At 42.9% G+C, this 24,877-nt stretch overlaps 2 long non-coding RNA genes across 4 annotated transcripts; both read right to left on the bottom strand.

Moving 5' to 3' along the window:
- Positions 1 to 1,837: 1,837 nt before the first annotated feature.
- On the bottom strand, positions 1,838 to 5,564 carry LOC113970306. Its single transcript, XR_003535116.1, has 2 exons — positions 5,162 to 5,564; positions 1,838 to 3,861 (listed from the first exon to the last, which is right to left on the bottom strand). It is a non-coding gene; the product is annotated as an uncharacterized LOC113970306 (long non-coding RNA).
- A 12,033-nt stretch (positions 5,565 to 17,597) lies between these two features.
- Positions 17,598 to 21,416, bottom strand: LOC113970305. 3 transcript variants are annotated; one of them, XR_003535114.1, is made up of 4 exons: positions 21,206 to 21,416; positions 18,561 to 18,718; positions 18,201 to 18,321; positions 17,598 to 18,119 (listed from the first exon to the last, which is right to left on the bottom strand). It is a non-coding gene; the product is annotated as an uncharacterized LOC113970305 (long non-coding RNA). The 3 variants fall into 3 exon arrangements; XR_003535115.1 differs by lacking the exon at positions 21,206 to 21,416 and adding an exon at positions 19,157 to 19,821; XR_003535113.1 differs by lacking the exon at positions 21,206 to 21,416 and having other exon boundaries at positions 18,561 to 18,984.
- Positions 21,417 to 24,877: the final 3,461 nt, after the last annotated feature.

Raw genomic sequence — 24,877 nt, 5'->3', positions numbered from 1 at the left:
CCTCCCATCACCAACAAAGTTACCTATTTGTTCAATATGTTCAGAGCAAATGTCTAAATATGCCCAAACTACATGCAAAAGGATCTTCAGAAGTTCTGTACATGTCAGAAGGGTCTTTTTACTCAGCAGGCTGCACTTTTCAATACTGGGAGTATTTTAATAAAAGATACTCTATTCAGATCTGCTATACATAAAATGAGCACTCCAGGGTGAAAGATAATTAAACACTTCAAGTATCACTTTTCTAATATTCTCATTTTTCTATGTGTATTTTTCTAAATCTCATACTGAAACAATTTGAAGAAAATATAAAATAGAAAGTTTTATTTATTCTTTTGTCAAAGAGAAACTCCTGGTCTTCAAAGCATGAAAGGATTTTTCTACAGTTTGTCTACTAACTTGCATATCTATCAGATTTGGAAAACTTGTATACCCCTTCATCATTTTCTATTTTTCTGTAAGAGAAGCATTCAAGGAAAAAATTCCCAATAGTCACATTCAAAATCTGCTCCTGCCCATTCTGTCAACATATTGATTTTCAACATTTGCCTATGATCAATAATACTGAAAACAGAGAAAGCAGAGAGTAACTCCTCAGAGACATTTCTTTTTTCTAGTGCAATGGAAAACATTGAAGTGTTTTACTTTATCCCATCCTACATTGAAAATAAATAAATAAGAAAAATCAGTAAAATGGGTCTGACTAGGTTTTTGCCCGAGACCTCCTAAGAAATCATATTCAAAGCCTTTGCAGCACTATTTCAGGTGACCCACAAGAAGTTTATTTCTCCCAATCTGTTTATCATATGCTGTTTATTTGTGTGCCCCTGCAGACATGGGCTCTTCTTTACCTCCAGCTGTGATCTCCTGGGAGGTGTGGTCTCCACAGGAGCCCCTCCCAAACCCTCAGCTCCCCAACCTGTGCCTCTGCAGGGGTTAGAAGTGAATAATGCTTCTCCCTAATCCCAGATTAGGCGGCCAGATGTGATACAACCACTGTAAAAGAAATCTGATATACATTACAGAGACTTACAGGCAGCTGTGTGGCGTGAGTGATGACTCTGGAGCTGAGAAAGCCTTTGTATTCAGCACCCATAGCTCCCTCTCTGAAGTGCTTGTTAAGACTTTCAACACGGGTACCAATTATGACAGACAGCCAAACAGTTGACCTCTACAGCTTTAAATTTTGTAGCTGATCACAGAGCGGTCGAATGGGTGATGACTTTTGGTCACATCAACCTGGACTGAATTTAAGGCCTAAAGGCAGACTTGAGAACAGAAAGACCATTTTCAATTACCAAAGCCATAAGGCTTGTTTGAAACTGTATTGACATGAAAAGGCAGGCTAATAAGAGCATTTTAGCTTTGTGTTTTCATTACTAACTCAGAATTTCTTATCTGGAGCTTACATTATAAATGTTTAGCCTTGCAGTTCAGGTTTAAGTTTCATAGATTAGATCTAGGAGCTGTATCAGATATTCTTAAAAGTAGTCCCCTGCAAGACAAATAAAGGCTACACAATTACATGTTGTGCAATAAAAAAGCAAGAAATGGCCACATCAACATGATGAGTTGCCAAATGAGTTCATCCCATATAGCTGTCACCTCTGTCTCAGCCTCAGAAAGAGGAGGCACGGACTGATATATGCTCTTTGTGTAAACTATCTTTATATTTATCCAAAGAGGTTTCTCTAACCCAAAGGTTAATACCAGAGGCAAAAGAGGACAGTTAAAAGAATACTGGGTTTAGATATCAAGGCAATGGGCACTCTTGTAAAATTTCCAGGCAGGCAGACCAAAGAAGCAGAAGCTAAAAACAAAAATGTGTCAACGTGCATCTTTGGGATATCATTTAAATTGCCCAGCAAGGCTGGCAGGGTAGTACAGTCATGCTGAGTTTCAGAAACCAGTGGTTAACACTGAGAGACAGAAGTTGCACACAGGTTATCCCAATAGTATATATTTAATCACAGACACATCTTTATAGGAAGTGGTTGTACAAACTACTGTGAGGAGCTTAGGCTTTATAAATGTAAAAGAATATAGTAAGAGACATTAACTTAAAGAGCACAGATTCCTGAAAATTAAAAGTTCTTCTTCTCTCAGATGCAGAAAGGTTTGCTGAATAAATAAGCAGGAAAGAGAAGCTGATGATATCTTTAAGAAAACCCATGTAATATATTGATGCATATGAAAAAATTAAAGTAAGGGTTGTCATCTTGTCAAAGCAATGCAAGCACTCTGGTGCCCAGGAGCATAAAAGTAGTGTCTGTGCCCCAGCATTCAACTCCCCAAAGCCAGCAACAGGACTAACTTTATTGTGTTGTTCTGTGAAGTCTGGAGGTGGTTTTACTTGTTGCTTTCCAGAAAAAAAAATATTAATAAGAGTATCTCACAGAAAGAAGAACCCATTTAGGAGCTCTGCTGAGTGCCAGCTCTTCCCCTGAGGTGTGGAAAACTGTGGCAATGGTAGACAGGAGAAAATATATAAAGGTGACACTGTTAAAGTAGATTACTCTTTAATCATCTGCCCTGGGCAAATAATGTCATCTTTTTCCATTCTTCATTCTGCTTCTCCCCCACATCGCTGGCACTAATGTAAAGTTTCAGGTTTTGACTATTAATAAGCTGGTAATGTTATAAAAACCTTACATCTAGTGGAATAATACCAAATTACCAGCTTAACTACTGATCAAATTTATTTCTGTGTAAAGGAAGAATACCTGTTTTGATATCAGTGGCACTGTGTTAGGTTAAACTTATCAGAGTCACTCTCAAGATTCCTGTCTAGGGCAAAGTTTTTTCCTCTCCTGTTCATTCATCTTCAGTCTGAGGCCAGTTTAATTTTCAAGAACCATATTGCTCAAAGAGCGGGCTGCAGGTGAATTTCCACCAGTTTGATTGAAATTTTAAGCTGATGCAATCAACCAACAGCAAAATATGTTTTGAAACTTCTTTCCAGGAAGATTTTTCAATTGGTTTAAGAGTAGTTCACACAGACTTAGCCTAAGAGGCAAAGAGCTTGCACACCTGTTCCCAAGGTTTGTCCTCAGCTCGAGGTTGCAGTCCATCAGCTGAGGAGCAGGAATTAACTCAGCACCCACCCTTAGTTCTTTAGAGCACAAAGGGGCAGCAGCTTCACAAACAAGTCCAGCCCCAATGTGAGCACCTGTCTGACCTTAGCTGAAGTCAATTTGACCTAACCCGGAGTAATCCATTATCCCTCTGAAATACAAATATCTATACAAGCTTTGGGCTTGTTGACTAAATCAAATACAAATTGACTCAAGTTGCATCAATACAATTTACTTAAGTCTTCTCACTCGTACCGCATTCCATCTCCTAAACTCTGGCTTTTGCCCGTGATCTCAATGCAGATTTAAATAATCTCTTGTTAACCAACATATATGTTTTCTGCCTTACAGTGAGGCTCTCAGAAATCCTTATCCCTGCTTTTATTGTTCCTGATCCTGAATCTGCTATGAATTTTTCTTTGCTCCCATGGCTGTGATGTCTGATGACACTGGGACCACTGAGCAGCTTGCAGGATCAGTCTCCAAAGCCCTGATTATGATGTATACTGAGAGACACACACTCCCATCAACAGCACCACAGTGCCATCCTGCCCATTACTTCTCCTGGCCATAGGGGCGAGACCTCTAAGAAAATATAGTTCATATTTTCAGTGTGTACCTGCAACCTACATTTTTCCTTTGTTCCATACCTAAAATCAAGGCTTCACTTGCACACTGAGTTTAGCACACAAGAATAACTTGTTACTCCTCCTTTGAATATCCCCTCACTTGGTCCTTTGACATTTTTTTTCAAACTCTTCTTTTTCAGTCTGTAGCTCTTTGATATCTGTCATGGTTTGAGCAGGCCCAAAATCCAATTCTGATTCCTAGCCCCCCTCCCACATCTCAACCCCATGTGAGATGGGTTTTCCAGACAAAAACACGAGACTCAATATGGGGGAAGGAATATATTACAAAGACTATACAGCAAATAAATACTATAATACATTGTATACAATCTTAACTCTATATCTATCTCTACCATGACAATAATATTTACAATGGGCCAAATCTCTTCTCCCTCCAAATAAAAGTCCAGGAGAGAAGAAGAAGAAAAGACCCCTTCCAGTCTGTCAGCAGCAGGCTCTCTCTAGGCAGCAGGCTCTCTGTGTCTTCTCTTCCAGGCAGCAGTAGTAGTTGCTGGCTCTCTGCCAGCACACACGAGGGGGTCTCCAAGCCCCTCGGCCCTCCGTCCTCAAACGGGGGTCTTTCCGTGGACTACGTAACCCCAGACAAGGTCGCATCACCACGGTCATATCACGAAGCACGGGGGTCTTCGTGACGGTCTGGTATCCTCAGGGGAAATCAAGCCCCTGTGCAGAGCTCCCATGCTCTGCCTCAAAGATGGCTGCCAGCTTCTCTGAAGCTGCAGCAAGGAGGGGGGAGGGAAGCCCAAGGTCACCCCCTCCACACACATTCCTTTGGCCATCCTGGCTGAGCTCTCAGGAGGCCGGAGCTTCTTAGCTCCTCTCTGTAGTGCATACTGCACTTTAGGACTCCACTCAGTCCACCACCCCCTCCTCTTTCTCAGAGGGGTCTCTAGTGAGTTTGGAGGTTTTGGTTTGTCCAGTTCTTACCCTCCGAAACTCTCCTCCTGCTGCTGGCTCGGGTCTCTTGTCTTGTTGCTGCTTTTCCTTCTCCTCAGACACCTCTGTGTCTGCCTTAGCTGCATACTGGCTTGTGTTGCTCCTTTGGTCCTTATCAGTTGGCTCTTTGCCACTGCTCTTCGGACGCTGCTGTCTCCGCTGCTGCTCCGTCGCTGCTCCCAGCGTCTCCCACTTCTATTTACAGGGAAGAAACTCCCCCAGCTCCTAGCCACAGGCACTCAGTCCAGCTAACACTGTTCCAAGTCCCTGCAGCCCCCCAACTGGGGGCTGGGGGGGCAAAGCCCCCAGGGGCCCTGAGCCCCTGCTTCGTGGCTTCTACAACATGGCCACCTCTTCTTCTCACAACAAGAACTACTGCTTCTCTTCCGGTCTCCAGAGATATGTTTATATTTTGCAGGAGCACCGATTGGGTCAAGCCCCAAGGGTCACCACCCCCTGGGGGTTACCACTTTCTGCTTCAGGGGGAAACCTGGTTCAAACCACTACATTGTTTTGCATCCTTACTCTGGCCTCTAATTTTCTCGTCGCAGCAACTTTATTTTCCATGCAGCATGATCTAGGAACAGCTGCTGCTCTTCCACCAGGATCTTCCTTTCTCCCTCAGTCTGGCTGTTGGGAGGCTGCAGGTATTCTCCAGCTCCACAGTTTCTGTCTGTCTGTGCCAACGGATGACCCAAAAATCCTAGGGATTTCCCACATTCAGATGTGCCCAGGAAGTGTTTCTGTAGCCTGTACCAACCATAAGGGCACAGAAGAAAGTCTGGTTTCACAACAGGGTTTCTAGGAAGCCTTCCTTTATTTAAATTTCAGGGAACTCAGTCATGACCATGCTGCAGTTATTGTACCCTAAGTCTGCTTGGCTTTTCGGTCCTCTCTTGTTCCTAGTTGTTCCTAGTTCCTCATTTGAGAAGACTCTGTAAAAGGCCGCCTAGTGCCCCACTGAATCACAGGGTATGCTGGCTGGAGCTTGTCTCAAAGCATTGAGCTAGTCCTTGTGCATCTCAAAGGGGAGATCCCCCCACCTCCTCAGCATTCCAATCTTAAGTCTAGCTGGGATTCACGGGAGCAGACAGGAATTTGGGATCAACGTTGCTTCACGAGTGGAATGGTTTGCCAGTCAGCCTGAAACTCTTCTGAAAACTAGACCAGCGTTCTGCGAAGAAAGAATAAGCTTAATAAAACAGCCTTGGAACAAATTTATAAAAATGAAAAGGAAGCACTCTCTCTCAGCTAACTGCATCCTGGCTTGGCTCCAGTTGCTGCTCTCTTTATTTCATCCAGCTAAAATGCTGTCAGGGCCTGCCTCAGCTGCAAGAGCCACAGCCAGAACCTGGAAAGTCTGAGCAGTTTATATTGAACTCAAACACTCTCATTGCTTTCCAGCTCCTTAGGCAAGGCACAGAGCAGGGATGCTCCCCTGGGGATGCTCCCATTCCTGCAGGCTCCTCTCTGCAGGTTGTACAGATGCAGACATCAGAGTGTTACCTACAGCTGATGATGCATTTTTACCATGCAAACTGTGTGATTTTTATCTCTTACAACCTGCCTTTAGGAATGTAGATATGCCCTGGCACAGGCCAGACACAGCCTGGCATCACCATTTGTGTGGCCAGTGAACTCCAGGCTTTCCTGACCATAAACATAGAGAATAACAACTGGGTTAGTAATTTTCCCTGTGAGCAGCCCATGTACTTCCTGCGGATGAGATGCTATCTGCACTCCAGCAGGGTGACATTTAATCCTAAATCCACTGCAACGAAACACCTCTGCTGCAAAAATGGGTATGTCTACCCTCCATTTCCCCAGAGATACTTCTTTCCCCTTTTCCCTACAACCAGCACTGCTACGACCATGTGAGCAGCCAACTCAGGCTTTGCTTGCTGAACTCTCTGAACCAGCACATCGTGGGGTTGAACACACAGCAGTGCCAGTGCAAAGGAAGCAGCAGGAGTGAGAGGTCTTGCTCTGTGGGCAAGGCGAAGGGGAGCGGGGCCACTCATTTCAGCAGCAGCCCAGAGTTAGGTCAGCTTAACCATCTACTTTATGCTTAGTCCTTACACCTGAAAGCTACATTTTGTGCAAACACCTAAAATCACTGTCATGTGCTGTACAAACAAAGGATGTGACTGCAGACACAACTAACAGTGGAGACTAACAGGGAGAGAATGCAGGACAAGTTCCTAACTTGACTGACTGAGTACTGGTGCCAGCCTTTAGAACCTTCATTGTTGAGTCCAAGGAGATGTGGCATGCCAACACCTTAGCAATGCAAATCTTTAACATGTGCACAGGCTAGACATTTATTCATTTCTCATACTAAATGAGGAACTGGGCAACTCTACAGCTCCTTAGAGGTTCATATTCTTCCCATCACACCATAATGTCACATCACCATTCAACACGGCTTGTCTGAAAGCTGCAGCCTCGAAGGCTCTGCTCCACATGCAGCTGGAAGCAACACTCACATATATTTAGGACTACAGGTTTGTAAACCCACACGTGGCATTGTTACAATAGACTAGGAAATGTCTCCCATGCCTGACTTTGGTAGTTCCATGTTTGCTTTTGGTGAGAACAGTGAGGGCTTTCTCAAGGAGGTGTTCTGTCATCTCTGTTACAGGGGTTGATAAGAAGCAAGTGGTAAATGTCACTTGAATCTTCACTTACCAGACAGCTGAAATTCAGCTTGATACCTGTGGACTTTCACTTTTAAGTGCTCATTTCTCGACAATTTCAACAACTTAGATAAGCTGGAAAAATGCATCAAGGACACACATCAGCCTTCTGGTAATGAATTGGCTTCAAGATGCTTGATGATATATGGAGAGCAGAAGCTAAATCTAGCAATGACTGATTCTGAAAGCTGCCAGCAGTGATGAAGACCTCTACTTACAACAGTGTACTACGTTTAAAAGTAGGCCTGAAACATGCTGGGTAGCCAGTGAGTAAAGTGTTGGCATTTTATTTTAAGAACCATGATTAGAGTGGAAGATGTTGCCTTAATAAAATATGTTTTGTACCTACTCTTAGTAAATCGCAGACAAATCAACAGCCTATACAGGAGAGGAAGGCTGGAACTCAGCTTGCAAGCAGACTGAATTATTTCTCACTACAGATTTGAGGTTATTGGCAGACATCCCATGTTGCCATTTAGTCCTCATAGCGAGCATGTTTTATAAATATTTTCCATATAGACAGACACACTGTAGCCACTGAGACTCCAGAGAGCTGCCATGTAGGCCCTCCTGCCCTTTGGAGGCTCCAGTTTGATTTCCAGGTAATACAAATCAAAACCAAAATTGCAATTACATCTGTAGCAACAATAGTTCTTTCTTCGTACTGCAAATAACAAAGAGAAGGGCAAAATGTTCCCAAGGAATGAGGAGATGCACATTGCTTTCTTTCCTCCCAAGTGCCACACTTTGACCCCTCTCAGACTCAATGGTTTTGTCACAGGCCAGGATGGCAAAAAGTTAAGGTCAGCTCTGCTACTTCTCAGAGTCCTGAAATTTGCTTAGACTAGAAACTACAGTGTCCTTAGCAGAATAATATCTTCAGTTGTAACTGGGGAAATGTTAGGCAGAAGAAATTGATAATTGTAATGTTTACTTATACTTGATTAGTATTTATCTTCTTGTCCTTCTCCCTTTTAAATTTTATACAAGAATATGCTCATATTTAAATGCCTCTTCGGTTGTTATTAAAATAACCAATGAAACATTCCCCTCACCTTCCCCCTCAAAAAGAAAAAAACCCTCACAAATCTACTCATTAAGATACCTTTTTACCTTTCTCCTCAGGGAGAAGGAACACTCTATGGTCTATGCATATGTGCTCACCTATGAGGTATTTTTAGCAATATATTATGGCTCTGTGTTAGTCCCTTTTTGTACAGACCCTTAGGCTATTGCTATTTTGCATGATCAAAATAGAATTGCACCAACTTCTGGGTGACTAATTGATGCAAATTATACTGGCATAGCTGGTGATTTTCCTGCTTTAAATTAGGAAACATTTCAATGGAAAAGTCATTAAAAAAAGAGGAGGACTAAGTAAATAAAAATGTTGTTTTTCGTGTTGTTGGCTAGGCTGAATCCGCCAATGCTTTTAAAGCACTTTTTAAGTTATTTTCTTTTAATCGGCTCAGCCAAAATTCAAAGGCCATTGTTTTAACATTACTGTGTCATCCAGTTGGGGTTTTCTGAAATTGTTGCTGGACAAGAATTTGCACAGTTCCAAAAACTATGGTGACATCCATACTCAGGATGGAGGGAGAGAGGGAAAGGGCAGGGAAGATGGGAGGCAGGGAGGGAAGGAGACAAGGTGTTTTATTAGAGACAGCCATCATATCCACATTCAGCTCTGGGATTAGTTAGAACTTCCTTTTCTTCTTGCATTTTTTCATTTGATTAAAAGACTGCTTTTCAGAAGCCAAAAACTCAGAAAGAAGATCCAGAAAAACGTGCCTGTTTTAATAACTATTTTCCTCTGACTTTCACAAAACATCCTCTTTCCAGTTTGCCAGAAAACTTTCAGTAATACCCTCCTTTTCCCACTCTCCCCAAACTATTTCCAGTGCCATTTTGGCAAAGAAGTTATTCAAATTTTTGTAAAGGTCATGAATGGAGACCCTTGACCAACTCTTGCCATCTTCACAACATAGGCATGAACTGGAGGTCAGCACTGAACAGTGACCAAATTTCACTGCTCAAAAGCGAGACACTGAGGAAATCTGTCACTGGAGGATTTAAAATGTGAGTAGTTTCTCATCTACAGTCTTTTGCAGGAAGACTGTGCATTGGAGAGCAAGAAGCTGCACCACCACCTCAGATGCCCAGGACAGCTTTGGGTGAAAGACCCAACCACCTATTCCTGCCAGTGCAAGAATGGCCTCAGGGTGGGAAGGCAGCAAGGATTGCTGTCCCAGAGACCCTGCAGGAGCAGTGGAGGGTGAGGACCGCATTGAGGAAAGCTACTGTTTGTCTCTCACTCCAGTTCATGGCCTACAGAATCACAGAATCACTTAGTCTGAAAAAGGCTTCTAAGATATCAAGTCCAACCATTAACCCAACACTGCCAAGTCCACCACTGAACCATGTCCCTAAGCCACGTCTACATGTTTTTTAAATACCTCCAGGGATGGTGACTCAGCCACTTCCCTGGGCAGTCTCTTAGAAGCTGGCAAGTCCTCCAGTGTTGCCTAAAATAGCTGAAACATGTAAATGTCTACTTCAAAAAAAAAAATGCCTAGGGTGCTCATGGGATGGGCACTCCTCTTGGAAAACTCTAGTCACTCTCTCCTTACTCAAAACACTTTCCCTTTGAAGTTCACACATTGCATGCCAACATGGGAATGTCTTCTAATCTAATGTTGGCAGGAGAAAAAAAATTATCCTAAATCTCATGTGATTCCCCAAGAAAAACTGGCAGTTTTGTAGCTGTAACCTTCCTCTTCACCAGAATCATACTGTGTCCCTTACTCTCTTAGTGTTTTAATCTCAGTAATAGACTTGTGACTAACAGAACATTTTAAGAGCTTTGGAGAAGGGATCACAGCAATTTCCTGGAGCTAGGATGAGATTACAACATTCAAAGATGTGGTACATTAATAAAAACAAATTAATCGCTACAACACAAGGAATATCTTGAAGCATATTTATCAATTTCACTGGGATTATATAAACTGCTCAGATCCTCAGGAATTTCTCATATTGTGCTATAATTTATGCTTCTGTGCTAGGGAGACTAGACCTGGTACCAGCCTGCTTATCTATCTGTGAACAGGTCAAGGATTAAGTGTTATCAGTGCCTTAATAGACTTGCCTGGAGAGAACAAGGGTAAATGCATCATCAGTAAAGGCAACCTTGCTAAAGTTAAAAATCGTTGAGTTTCTAAAGTCTGTTGCAAAAAACGTTGAATGCATTGGCTTTCAGCATTGTGGACCTCTGAAGGGAGAAAAGTATAGCTGTACAGTAACTTCCAAAGTGAAAATCTCTGTGGGATGAGAGCACAGGGCACCTTCAGGAAACCTGTTCTGCCGGTGAGTTCATGGGCAGCTGGGTTGGAGCATTCTCCCCTCCATGGGAGGGTGGTAGAGAGGGAGCCTGTTCCTAACAGAGAGGCCAAGATGGTGTGCAGTGCCACAGTCTGTTTACCTCTGGGGTGTTCCTGGGGTTTGGCGGCAAAAAATCTTCTCCATGAAGGTCCTGCAGGGGGATTTCCACTGGAGTTGTGTGGATATAAAGATCTCTATAGCTTAAAAACATATTTACATTGTATTGTTTAAAGTCTTCCCTGCTCTGTTGTCTGACCCCCCAAGATGCTGCTTGGCCTCTTGTGGCTACGCTGCAGAGCAACACACCTTTGGCACCTGTGACCACCCATGTTTGGATTCCAGATCCCAGGGGGATGGCTGTAATCAGCACTTCCTGAGGCTGTTGGGTTTTTTACCCTATTCGTAAGTGTCAACAGTGTGTGCCTGGTCTAAATACTCTGTATGTTGTGCTTTTATAACTGTATTGTAAGTTGATTGATTCCTGCAACCAACTAAATTTGGGTGGGTGGGGGTGGCTGATATTCAGGTATGCTGATTAACTACACGGCTTTATACCTGTCCACACAAATTCTCATGTCTTGCTCACCAAGTGAAAAAAAGGCGTCTGGAAGCAAAGCTTTATTCACACAGAAAAAAGGTTTGTTTAACCTGAATAGTGTCACTTCATGCTGACACCGGAAAGTCAGAAACCTGAACATCAGCAGGTTTCTTTTATAATCTCTTGAGGTTCTACTTCAGCTGTTTTCTGCCCAGCTTGAATGTCTATTTGTCTCATCACAAATGATTGCTGATTTATTGTCAAGGGCAAAATTACCTACTCTAAATCTCTGCTAACTACTTCACTTACAAAAAATGATGGAGAAAAAGACTAGGCGGGGTTTTTTTTTGTTCCTCCAGGACTTCACTGGGCTAATGTCCTTCAACCCCTAATTAAGGCTGAGGGAAATTATATTACAAAAAGCTGTGTTAGAGAAACATTAAGAATTTGAAGTTGCAGAAGTGACAAATTTCAAAGATGGATCTGAAATTCCTGCCTAGCAGCCTCTCCCTACCGCATCCTTCACAAAACAAAAGTGTACTGCCTACAGATTGGAAATCCATGAGCTCCACCAATCCTAGCAAACCAAACAGGGCCATGGCCTGTCCTCAAACACCGAGTGTGACTGCCCATAGTGCTTACACATTAGTGCACTCTTTGGTATGGTTTAGGTTCATGTCCATCAGCACTCTGCCATTCAGCTCCTGTTCATGATGCAGAAGAAGCACCGAGCCCCAGCCACCGTCGTTTGGCTACATGGGCAAGGACACACTCCCTGGGAGAAGAAAACACAGCAGTATGGGAGCGGGTAGTGGCACCTCCCTCACATCCCTCAGTGAGAAACAGCTCACTCTTATCTGCTTTATTTCCTGAAACAGTCATATCTATTTAGTAATTTTATAATTACAAGAATGACAAGCCCTGGGACTTATACTTTAGATTTTGCATCTGGAATTCTTTTCATTTTTTCCCCTTCTCCCCCTTCTGCTTTGGATTGAGCAGTATCCTCAGTGCATTCTTCCACTTCCCTTGGCCTGTCAAGAAACCTAACTGAGTCTGACTGCACTCGGATCAAGCACAGCTCCTCAAGGGATCTGCACAACACAAATAAAATTAAATGTAGGGATTAAGATGAGTAGGGGAGGATGTGATTAACACAATCAATTAACCCAAGTTCTCCTGTGTGGAATCAGACCTACCGCATCCATGGTAAATTCTCATTAAGTTACTAATTTTATCATGGATGAGCACACAGATAACCCATCACAGCCTCTTTTTGTAGTAGATGTTCAAAAGACATTAGTGAAAACATGTACAGCCATGTTGAGGCCTTGTGCTCTTGTATTCTGGCAGACAAGGGAGCTGATTTGTCCTGTGACAGGACCAGCAGCTGAGTTCAGGTACTCACATTTCCAGACCTGGACAAGTCTGTGCAGGCTGATCATCCTCCTTAAGCATGTTTGTGAGAAACTGTGAAAAGCGGGAGGGGGAGAAGAAACATGCCATCTCCTATTTTAAATATAGATTGGTTCCAGCATGGGGAACTGATGGTTCAGCAAACACCAAGTGGGGAGCACCCAGAGCCATCACAGAGTCCTTGGGACAGACCTCAGCGTCCGGGAACTGAGCATGGCAAGCTGGGACAGTAACTTGTTTCCCTCAACAATTATCTGGTTTAGAGAGGATTGAAAAAATCACTTTGAGAAGCCTCTCACAGACCTTCTCTGTGACAGGGAAACATGGAAGCAGAGGAATTTAGGAATGATAAGAGGCAGCCCCAGACACCCTCCTGGCTGCTATCAGTCCCTGGCCCCTTGCACTTCTCCATTGTCCCATCTTCCTGGTGTGCAGTTCAGCAGCCTGCATTAGATTAAATGCTTACACAGTAGACAAAATGAGTTTTCTCTCTCTAACAAAAGCTACGGAATTTTATTTCTTTCCTCATTTACTTTTTCAAAAAGACACAGGGCTTTTAAAACTTTGTGACAGTTATGTCCTTAAATATATAACACACTGTAATCGCAGGTTCCTGAGGAACCTCCCCACATCCACCACCTGGGAGACCCAAAATGAGCAAGGTTCTGTCTGTCTGGGCAAAGGTTGCTCCAGGGGTTGCCATTGTAGGGCTGAGGTAACAGCAGGTGCTCCATGAGCAAGACACAGGGGTTCAGTCCTGATTGACTTTAGAAAGGGCCATTTCTGAGTTATGACAGTCCCTGCCCAGCCAGATGGTTTCCATCTTGCAGTATTTCAGCCATAGCACCTAAAATTAACGCCAGTTCCGGAGTTATTCACAGAGTTAGGCACATTTCTTTCTGTAAACTGAGATTTTAATCAAACATGAAGGCGTTAGGAAATACCTTGAGCACAGGTTGTAGTGGAGCCAGTCTCTTCAGAAGGATTGAAGGGAGGTTAAAAGCTAGGTACATATTCTTTCATAAAAGCAGGTAGATGAATCAAAGGGGGATGAGGCTGTTTTTCTGCTCCTTTTGTTTGTATAGAAGCTGTTTGGCATCTATATTTTGTGGTTTCGTTTGTTTGGCAATAGACTGCCATGTGGCTTTTCTCTTTTCTTCCAGCTGAAGCTCTATGTTTTCTAAGAAGTATAAATCACAATGACAGGTAAAATAACAAAACTTTTATCAAAAATATATGCAACTCTAGTGTTTTAAGAGCATGTGGCTATAGCATGCATACATTGTGGTTTTAGGGAGAGATTGGAGAGAGATAAATCTGCTTCCACCCCTCCACGGCATGGTAAACCCCCGTTTCAGTACCCAAGGTACAGATTTCCTTCTTTCTTTCCCTTCCTTTCCTTCCAAATTGTCAGTCTTTTAGGTACGAGTCCAGAACACCAGCCTCTAATCTGCTCAAAAAAGGAAAGTTAAAAGCTGACATCAAAATCACACTCCCTTCTTTCTTGGTGTGTTTTCTTTGTTTTGATCTGTGTCATTTCCCTCAAAATAAGCCAACTTTGTTCCTCCAGCTATTATTCCTTGTGAAAACAGCCTAAAATATTTTCCTCATTGAAACCTGGACACCTGTCTTAGTTCAATAATCGCTCAGTGCCTTAAGTGAAGCAGATGCTGTTGAGTCAGACCTACAGAAACTCTACTCTTCCTAGTCATTTTTGTTATCTAGATTCTCCCTTCTAAAAAAGAATAGCCTTAATCTGTATGTCACCTAGTTCTCCAAGGGAGCTACACAAGGCCACTGAAAAGAAAACTGCAGAACATCTGGAGGCTGCACAGTCTGCTCTACCCAGCCTCCTCCCCAGGCTGGAGTCAGCTGTGCATCCTGCTGACTCAGACCCGCCACGCTTTCACAGGAGTAAGATATGACTAAAAAGTGCTAAAGCAAGTGTTCATCTATAATTAAAATTTGCCAGCTACATCTAAATTAGTTCAAAATACCTTTTCCAGAAATCGCTATTCCTATAAAATGAGATTTTTCCTTTTCAGATCAAAGAATAGTTTTAATAAACGAGGACAAAATTATCTGTGGAAGCATTTCTTGCAAAAGGTGGTGATTAAATTGCCTCACTTTCTAACCTAATCCCTTTGACTTCTGCAAAGCATTTCCTGGGAAGGTGCTGGCAGCAACCCACCCCTCGTGGTGTTTCCCTGCTGTGTATGAACCCCAGGTCAGATCCCAACTCAGCTTCACTGAGGGGGTGACCCAGGGCTGTGACCCCTGTGATCACCTGAAAAAGCAGCAGACGAAGTCAGTGCCTGCTTTGTAGCTGTCTGTTGGATTATTGATATTGAAGAGAAGGTCATGCAGACTCAGAAAACCCCGAAATGTGGCATCCTTGCTCCTTCAGAGCACTCTCAGCCAATTCCCCTGGTTTTCTCCATCATAATGAAAGCTCTTGCCCAGCCACCCTGCTCCTGGAACAGTCAGGGGAAGGGCATTCTGCAGCACAGCAGCAGTTTTGCTCCACCAAAGACAAGACTTCAAGCTGAGAGATATTTCTGGGGAGGGTTCAAAGAGGCTGCTTGCTGCTATGCAAATTGGCCAAGGTCCCCCTGGTGCAACTATCCCAGCCAGCTAGTTTTCCACACGCCTCTTCTAAAATTATTGAAATTTCTATTGACCTCCAGCAACACAAAAAATTTTCCTCTATTTCACCGTATTTACTGTGTGCTGAATGGCATGAAAAGCAGGCAAATGATTACAGAGGGAATCTCTGTCCAATTGGCATCGTTTCAACAGAGTCAGAGGAAAATCTCAGCATAAGCATTTTCTCAGGTGTCCAAGAAGCTATATTAAGAATATGGTCTTGGAGGAATAAAATAAATAATTCTGTTTTATTTCAAGTGTGACAAATTTTTTTATAATTGTTCTTATTGCTTATTACTGACCCAAAACTCAGGGCAGATTAAAATATCAAGAGACAGGCCCATATGGCAAATATTCATGGTCATGCTAAGCATTAAATGGATGGATGAGCAGAGGGAAAAAAAAGAATGGCTGCAGACTCTAACACTGAAAAAGACATTAGGTGTATTCTCTGGGTTGAAAGGAGGGAGGAACACTATGAAAAAGGTGAATTGGGAGCCATAGAATCATAGAATGGCCTGGGTTGGAAGGGACCTTAGAGCTCATCTCTTTCCAAATTTCAGGGAACACCTTTCACTAGAATGGGAGGTAAGAGCTGAGTTAAGACCTTCTCTTCTACCCTCTATTTTTTAATGAAGAAGAAAGGGGGTCTGGGACAGTGGCTGTGCAAAGAGACAGGGCAGCTCAGTCCCACATGTGCCCCAAAGAAAAGAGCTGGAAAAGCAAGTCTCCAGGTCTAGAAAGCAGACTGATAGGTTTGCTATGAAATCTATGGGACAGGCTTCTGGGAGCAGAGTGGGGTTTCAGTCTCAGCTCCTTGAAAGCTGAAACCCTGGGCTTCTCCATCTGGTGCTCCTGTGCCCACTCTGAGATGGGTGGGAACACTTTAGCAGAGGAAGCTCCACCTTGCACAGCTGCCAGCCAGACATGGCTGGACAGCAGGCCCCTGAAAGTATGCATAGCTTTGTTCACTTCTCAACAACAAAACCCCTAAAGGATTTAAAATGGTTAAGCTACGTTTTTTCACATGTTTGAATCATGCTCTATTTCTCCATGCCTTCTGTTAATGATGAAGTGGCTGGCCAGCAAGACAGCCCTGCTCAGGCAAACCCTTAAAAACCGTGATCATATTTGCCTACAGCTTGGCTTGCAGAGATAAAATAATAGAATAATAAATCCTCCTCCCCCGTCACTGAGGAGCTTTGATTTTCCAAAATTAAATAACTTGGTGGATTGTGGCAGTGCACAATTTACCCTTTCAGCATGTGAGTCACAATCCACTTTAATTACTTAAGTAATTCAGTCCCCAAGCCTCGTTTACTGTGGGCACCATTTCACTGGTTGGCATCCAGCCCGTGATTTGTAGCTGCCTCTGAATCTCCCACATGCGTGCAGCGCTCCCCTACATAAAACTTTATATATTCCTACACTCCTTCCAGGAGCTATATATTATTTACATCATCTGTATTGCAAACATACCAGAAGAGTGCTAGAGTTTTCTCTGGAGTTCAGCAGCCTTTTCATGTTGCCCATGCCTGAAAGTACATTAAACATTCCTGCTTCATCCTGTATCTCCACTTTACTGAGCACACAGCCTCTTCCGTGCAGACCAGTACTCCCCCTCTAAGTAGGTGAAGGTTTGTTTACTCACACAGTGCAGGACAGCTCCTAAGCCTGTAATTCTGAAAAAAAGCAGCTGTAATGGCAGTGAGAAACAACAGAAGGAACTGGGTTGCCATATTTCCTCCTCTGAACATTTGAATAGGTTTGGCTAGAAGTGAAGGAGAACTAAAAACCACAAAGTTAGGTGGGATCACCAGCGAGGAAACAAGCTGAGAATGCCTCTGCAGTTACGGTAACTGGTAGGACCAGTGGGGAGAGGCAGCATAGAGAAAGAGGAGGGAGGAAGCCTTGCAGAGTTCCCATGCACACGGCTGGTCTGCAAACTATCTCCCCTGCAACCGCCTCGAGTTCTGGGAAATCATTTATGTGGCTTTTGGAGCCTTTGTTCTCAAATGGACCCTTGGTTGCTTCAGACACTGATCAGCTTACAAGCTTTTCTGGGCAAACACGAGAGGAAAAATATTGTTTGGGAGAAAAACGGAATATTGCAGAAAGTAACGTTTCTAGAGCACACATTAGAGCCAGATGTTCCACTCGAAAGTATTTGTGGTCAGGGACTATGCCGAGAAACCAACTGCTGTAAAGGGAAAAACCCAGAATTGCAGCATGCTGGATACAAAAAAAAGTTACACCAAGAGAAAAAAGAATATTGAAGAAGGATATATTAGGTGTCTTACAGTCTGACAACTGTAATTACAGGTTACTATCCAAGTCAGAAAAGGGTTGGATCCAGCTCCCACCTCTTCCACAGATGTGCTGCTGGATTTTGACCAAACCACGTAGGCTTCGCTTCGGTGTTGACTAAGGACTTGAGGGTTTTGCTGCACTGAGGGGTTCTTTTTCCTCTCTCACTGTGCCTTAGTCACAAGGACTGGATGCAGCCCAGAGGCAGCAAGTTCTGGGAGGACTGGCAGGAGAAGGGCTGGCATGGCAAGGTGCTTCATAGCCATTTCTCCAGGGCACCACAGAGCACGGGGAGGAAGAAGGTGGCTGTCAGTCCCTCAGGGCCTTTCCCATCCCAGTAGACCTTTCCTAGGACAGTGATCCCCTTGTAAATAGGGATTTGGCTGTTTCTCTGACATTTTGAAGAGCTGTGAGGGACAGACGCTGATACATTTAGGTCTCCCATGTCAGATAGTGATGGAAGATGAGGAAAAGCCTACAAATAAAAATAAATACATCAGTCATATATTTTAAAAACATAGCAGAAGAACATCCATACTGAAAAGCAAGGAATCACCTGGCTCTATACCCTTAGTGTGGTCAGCAGGAAACACTCAAGTGAAGCATATGAGAAGTAATGCAGGCACTGAGTGACCCTCTCCTGCTCCTGGTGACATAGTAACTTCTGGGGTTTCATCCTCAATATAATTTTGAACAGAAAATGATGGCCTTATTCCCTGACAAATTGCCCCATCAGCTTTTGAACCCATTTATTATTTTGGTCTCCATAATATCTCGTGGCCATGACTTGCACAACTTCACCACATGCTGGGTGATGAAGTGCTCCCTTTTTAAATGCCCAGCTGATTATTTCATCAGCCCTTATTCTTATATTGTCAGGAATGATAATTAATCTCTTTCCTCAACTACCCATTACCATTCATGATGTTATCAGGCTTCATCTCTTCCCCAAGATGAAAATACCCAGTATATTTTGCTTTTTCTCACACAGAAGTCATTCCATTCACTGAGCCTGCTTCTTCCTTTTTCTGGGCCACTTTCAGCTCTCCATTCCAAGCTGTGGTGATGAGTTCACTGCACAATATGCAGAATAAAAATAAATCATGAATTTATGTGGTAGCATAACTAATTTTTTCTGTTTGTTCCCTATTCCTTCCCTGACAATTCCTAATAATCTTTTTGATCACCGCTGAGCAATGAACTGATTTTCACGGGGACTTATCAGTAATGACTCCAAAATCTCTTTCCTGAACATCAGAAGCTAATTTAGAAACTCTCATTCTGTATGTAGCTAGAGTGCTTTTTCACCCCATATGCACCATTTTACATCTATTGACATTGAATTTCTTCTATCATTCTATTGCCCAATCACTAAGCATTGTAAGACCCTTCTTCAAAGGCGAATATCAGAAAATTGATAGTGAAATTTGGCCAATTTAATGTTAAATGTATTTGTAATTTCATAGGAAGCATAGTCAATATACAAAGAATGCAACTCGGTGAAAAACATACCACTTACTGCCAAAAAGCCCTGGGAAGTTCATTTCACAGAGGATCTGATTTCTAGAGAAAATAAATTCTTCTCTTCTTTTGTGGCTGGAGGAATTACAGTTTTCCAGTCTAAACTTCAAGTCTGAAAGATCTGTGACATAAGGAACGCTGAATTTGGCAACCAGGGAGTCAGCACCTCTTCATTGTCTCAGTGGGCTACATAAGCCTATCCATTTCAGAAAGTAATGACATCCCAGTCAGGATAGCTACATCCTGACAAGGCTGTACCAGGTCTGACAGGGCTGTGAATTGGTTGGTGTTCTTCAGTGTCCTGAGACCCTGGTGCAGATGCACCACATGCTTTGGTGTTTGCATCCCCGGCCCCTGCACCACAGGTGGCTGCTGCTCAGATGCTGCATCCCCCTAAGGTACACTTCAAAAATTATTTTCATTAATAGCTTTCTCTAATGATTTTTGAGCCACCTGTATAGGCCACCTACAAGCAGTTGGCTGTGTCACCAAAGGGCACATCCCACTTTTAGGAGAACACAAATGTTCTCTCTGTGCAACAAGAGAGCTGAAGGGGACTTGTTACCACTACGAGTGAGTTTAAGTGTGGATAAGGTGAACAAGTCCTGAAATTTGTGTGTGGGTGCCTGCATAAGCCATGAGGTAACTCTTTGGCCATGGATTTGCAAGCACAGGACTTGGGAGAGATTTGATGCAGCCTCCTGTCCTTCTCAGGCAAAATGCTTCGGGCTGCCACAGGTTTCCTTCCCTCCCTCCCTCCCTGCCTTCCTCACCCCTCCCCATTGCCTTGACTCTAGGAACTTTAATTAAGCAAATGTACAGGCTTGTGCTTTAGCACACACAGTCTTTTGCTGGTGTTAAATGAGAGTTTGCTGCATCCAGTGTCATCACAATTCTGAAATTCCACATGGAGCACTTTTCACTGAACTGTGTTCAATTATTTATTCAGGCTCTGGTTCTGTCCCCACTGAATGCAAGAGCACTGACTTCAACTCAAGGAGTAGCAGGCATACAGTTGGAAAGAGAAAAAAATGTGAATTAAAAGCCACTTAATCTCACTTAATCACATTTCCTCTCCTCCTTGCCCAAAAGAATAAGATTTAGAACACAAATAAACTCTCTGAAAAGGAAAACTATTAAGTAAGTTTCAAAGTCAAGATCATGCCAACTAATATTATCTATTTCAGGACTTCCTGCCCTCCTTATCTCCTTTTAATTAACCTATTTCTGACCTGGACCATGTGTTTGTCTGGCAGACACAGTCCCATTTTGCAATTGCTCTTGGCTAAATAAAAGAGTCTGTAGTAATGTTTGTGATCAACACTGTGCTACGTGTTTCCTGCAGCAAAGCTGAGAGCAGCACCCGAGTGAGGCCGGGAAGCAGATGTGGAACAGGAGCAACGTAGCGGGAAGACAGGGTTTCACTCAAAATACTGCACATTGAAGTGGTTGATAAAACAACGTGGTCAATCTGCTTCTGTCTCCCTGTTTCTACAGCTCAGATGTCTGGACAAAATCCTGGAGCCGAAGGGAGCACAATCAGCAGAACTTCTATTCATTCTTATCTTCTAAAGTGCAGATTTAAAATCCTCCTGTGCACAGTGACAAACAGGCCATTGAGGGTGACAATAAATTCACTTCCCAAATGGAGTCTATCCCTTTATTATAAATCTGAAAATAAATCCGATAAAATTCTCAGGCCTCAGATAACAACTAGAGGTCCCAAGTGTGTGTTATGCAAAAGGCAGCAGCCCCAAAAATATGTAGTTTTAACTGCCAAAGATTTTACCTCTTATGATTTTAGTAGCAATTTGATGAAGCCCTGGACAGCACAAAGACAGACACTAATCTGCTTACCCAAGAAATCCTGTCCTCCAAAAAGTACAGAGGCTCAGACTAGGGCAAAACTGAGCTTGAACTCTAACATCCTCTTCCAGTTCAGTGAATTGCAATAGGAACATTACATAAATAAAAGAGTTAAGGGAAGGAAGCAAAGCAGGATTCTGATGCAAGAAAACAAGAATGAGTAGGATAAAATACTTTTATCTGTGTGAGTGAAAAACTTGTTGGTAGATACAGGAAACCAGTGCTATGAATAGATAGTTTCACTGCTGATTCCTTTTCTCCCCAATTCTTTTTCTTATTGTGTTCCAATAATTAGAATAAAATGGTGGTTATTCAGTGCAGGAAAGCCGTAGAAATACGAACTAGTCACAGCCAACTATGAACAATTGCAATGGAGATTTAGAAGGAGAAAAGCAGATAAAAGGCAGTTTAGAAGAAATTCTTCCAAGGAAGGCAAATGGTGGCAGGATCACACCACATGGTCTGGAAGAGGGCGTGTCTGAGCTGCCTTGGAGGTGATGCTGTTACACTGTGGAATGGTGTCTGTGTGGCCTCACAGCTATGTGACTCCCCAGAAGTCCTTTGTTGGACCCCAACACCTTCCAGCCCAGTCCAGCTCCAAGCACTGCAGTGTCTTGGAACAAAAACGACTACCAATGTGAAACCTGAAGACAAAAATAAACACAAGTTCTTCTCTTCCATCACAGGCTCAGCTGAAATATAACCCAGTCCCAAGCAGAGAGGAGATAATCTTAGATGTTGCTGCCAGCCTGTTTACTTACTTACTGTCAGATGATAAACGCTGGCAAGCCTTCATCTCCTGTTTTACTCCTGAAAATGCTGTTCTCCAGAGTTTCTCCTGTCAAAGTCATGCTAAAGTGGACATCAGCTAAGGTGGGTGCACTGGTAATGGTGATGAGGTTGCTCCAGCATCACTCCCCCAAGCTGCTGTGTGGCTCAGTATGATTTCCTCACACTTCCTTTCCTTATTCAGGGTAATGATATTACCCAAGGATGGTGAAATATACTGTGGCAGGCAAGGTGAATCTTCAGTGCTGTGAACAGGCTGGGCTTGAACACAAACATCACAGCTTTTGCCTCTAGACAGTGCCATCACAAATGAAATTGAAACGTTAGAACCCTTAAATGCAAAGTGCACATCTCTGGCAACAAATAACTATATACCAGCTGCTACACCAATTAGCAACACAGGTCTTTTGTACCTCTCCTCAGATCTGGAAGATAATAAATGCTCGTTCCCGGGAGTAGAATATAGAAGAGCATCATCCAGCATCACTAAAGACTATTTAATCAACAGCTTCCCTCCAGCACCGGTCAAGGAAGAAGGATTTGCTTCTCAAAATGCTCTTTTGTCTCTAACTCTTTTAGGAAGGATTTTCTGCTTATTGTCTTTCACTGACCCAGACCGGCCTCTGCCTCAACTGGGCAAAACATCCCTGGGAACTAAAAAGTTTGTTGTGAAATAGAGCTGGAAAAGTACTGGGAATATTACACCAAAACAGAGTGTTTTGGATGTTGCTTGATCAATGTTTCATTTCAGAAACACCTACATCTTCTGTCTGACAACAAAGCAAGCAATTTCTCTGAAATAACATTATTTATCTAAACAGATATAGAGCAGAAAAAGGTTAAAAGGGTTAAATACTCCCAAAATGAAAAATCTTTTTTCATTTAAGTAAAGCATTTAAGTTTCACTAACGTATCCTTAAAAATACCCTTTTTGGCTCAGCATCAGATGAACATTTTTCCATTCTTTTGGTTCAATTGACATTCTGACAAAACTAATATTCACCTCTCTCTTCCACAGCACAAATTCAAAGCAGGAATACCCCTATCTTCCCAGACAATACTGTGTGCTGTCCTAAGAAGAATTTCTTTGAAGTTGAGGTGTCTTGAGCACGAAAGCTATGAATAGATACTGAAGAAGGTGACTTGGGACAGCTGTGAGTTGTATAAAGGGTGATTTGCCCACTCAATGAGAGCAGCAAAATTGGATTCATTTTATTTCCATGCCAAGCCATGTCTCCATATGCCTGTAATTTTTTTTGTCTGTAAAATTACTTTCCTACAATAAGTAGGAAAGGTTCTGTAGGTCAAGGCTTAGAGACATTCATAGAAAGCAGAAGGAAAATGTAATAGCTGTAGCTTTACCATTGAGTTTTTTGTGATAAGTCTATATGAACATCCAGGTATGAGGGAAAATGACAGATTTTAAATCAATCCTTTAGCTTATTACCAAAAGCAAAAGCAGCTTTAATTTAAGCTTCCACTTAGACATCATACCCACACTGTAATTTCAAATAAACAACATTTAAAACTGGAGCTAACAAGACTGATAGTTAAAAGCCTGATGATTAATCCATCACTTCACCTGTCTTCCCAAATTATGCATGTTTAGCCAAATAAAGTATTAACATTCTGCATTTTACATACAGCAGCATTGAATAAAATAATCTACTGTGACAAATGTTTCCAGAGGGGGAGGAGGGGGAAATATTTGTAAACTGTTGAGAAAGCTGATGTAATGAACAAGGAGCTCTCAGAGACTTCATAAGCAAAAGGCTGAGCTTTCTGAACAACACCTTGCACCTATTTTCTGAAGGCACTTTTTCCTCGTACTGAATGACACCACTGTGTGTCTGTGGCTGCTGTTCCTGGCATGGAAGCGGAGAGAGGGACACTGGGAAGGTTTGTGCACCTTTCCCCATTACAAACGGTTTCAATATCAAGCTGCAAAAAGACACAGCTAGAGATAGGAAAGGGAAAAATGAAAAAGTAGAGAGAGCTTAAAGTCATGCTCCATCCAGAAGTGTGGTGTGGGGCTGAAAGAAGCTGCCCGAAGTAGCTGTGGTTTCTCACAAGAGGAGCCTGAGACTTGCAGACTGACTGACTCAGAGCAGACCAGGAGAGAGAGTAATAAAATGCAATGCCAGCTTGTGAAACACAACCAGAATAGCACAGAGTGCTGTGACACATAGTCAGGGAAACAGGCACATTACCTCATGCATATGTTTGGAAACTGTTTTCAAGGGAGCTTTTCTGGTGATAGGTACAGTTTGTTCCTCATTCCCATTTAGCTAGGTAACATTTTCACTGATTAAGGAGAAACATAAACCAGTTAGAGCAAGACAGTGACACATCCTGGCTCATGTCTAGGCTTGAGCTGGGAGGATGAAACTATGTCACCAAACCCGTGAGCTCTTTGTGGGGTGTTGTATGTGACCGAGTCAGGGTGCCCACTGAGAAGGACCTGAAACGACAGGAAAACCAAGATGTATTTTTAACACACTTGCACAGCATGTCTTGCACTTCTGCCACAGTATAAAATCTTAAAACCAGGAAGGGATGATGTACAAGAGCGTGACAAGAAGGCACTGAGGGAAAGATGGTTTTCGTTGAGGGAAGACTGCTCCTTGGGCAGGCTGTGCTCTAGTAAGTCATTCCTTGGCCCTGCTTATGCTCTTTTCCTGCTGTCATGATGTTAGGCTTAAGAAGAGCTCAAGTTGTTGCTGATTTTCCTCCAATTATACCATCTATTAATGTCCTGTTAGAAAGCACTGTCACCAGCATATTATGGTGATGTTATTATTCAGGAAACGGGTGGAATGTGCCGTGTTCTGGCTACTCCCCAGCATAGCCCTTCTCCTCAGATGGGGCTATTGCCATCTTGGTGGGCTCTTTAACTGAACACCACAACCTCAGAGGAAAAGTGTGGCAAAATTTCAGCCCATGCATGACCAAGGGACCAGTAATCCAATTTTCCAGTTTATTCTGGCATCAGTCTTTTGAGTCTGTTACAAGGCTTAGTAATTTGGAGTCCAAGTTTCAGTGCCAACAACACGCAGA

Source organism: Neopelma chrysocephalum, unplaced genomic scaffold (assembly GCF_003984885.1).
Source record: "Neopelma chrysocephalum unplaced genomic scaffold, ASM398488v2 Primary Assembly neopelma1_76, whole genome shotgun sequence".
NCBI classification, from domain to species: domain Eukaryota; kingdom Metazoa; phylum Chordata; class Aves; order Passeriformes; family Pipridae; genus Neopelma; species Neopelma chrysocephalum.
This window is presented reverse-complemented; position numbering and strand designations above follow the sequence as displayed.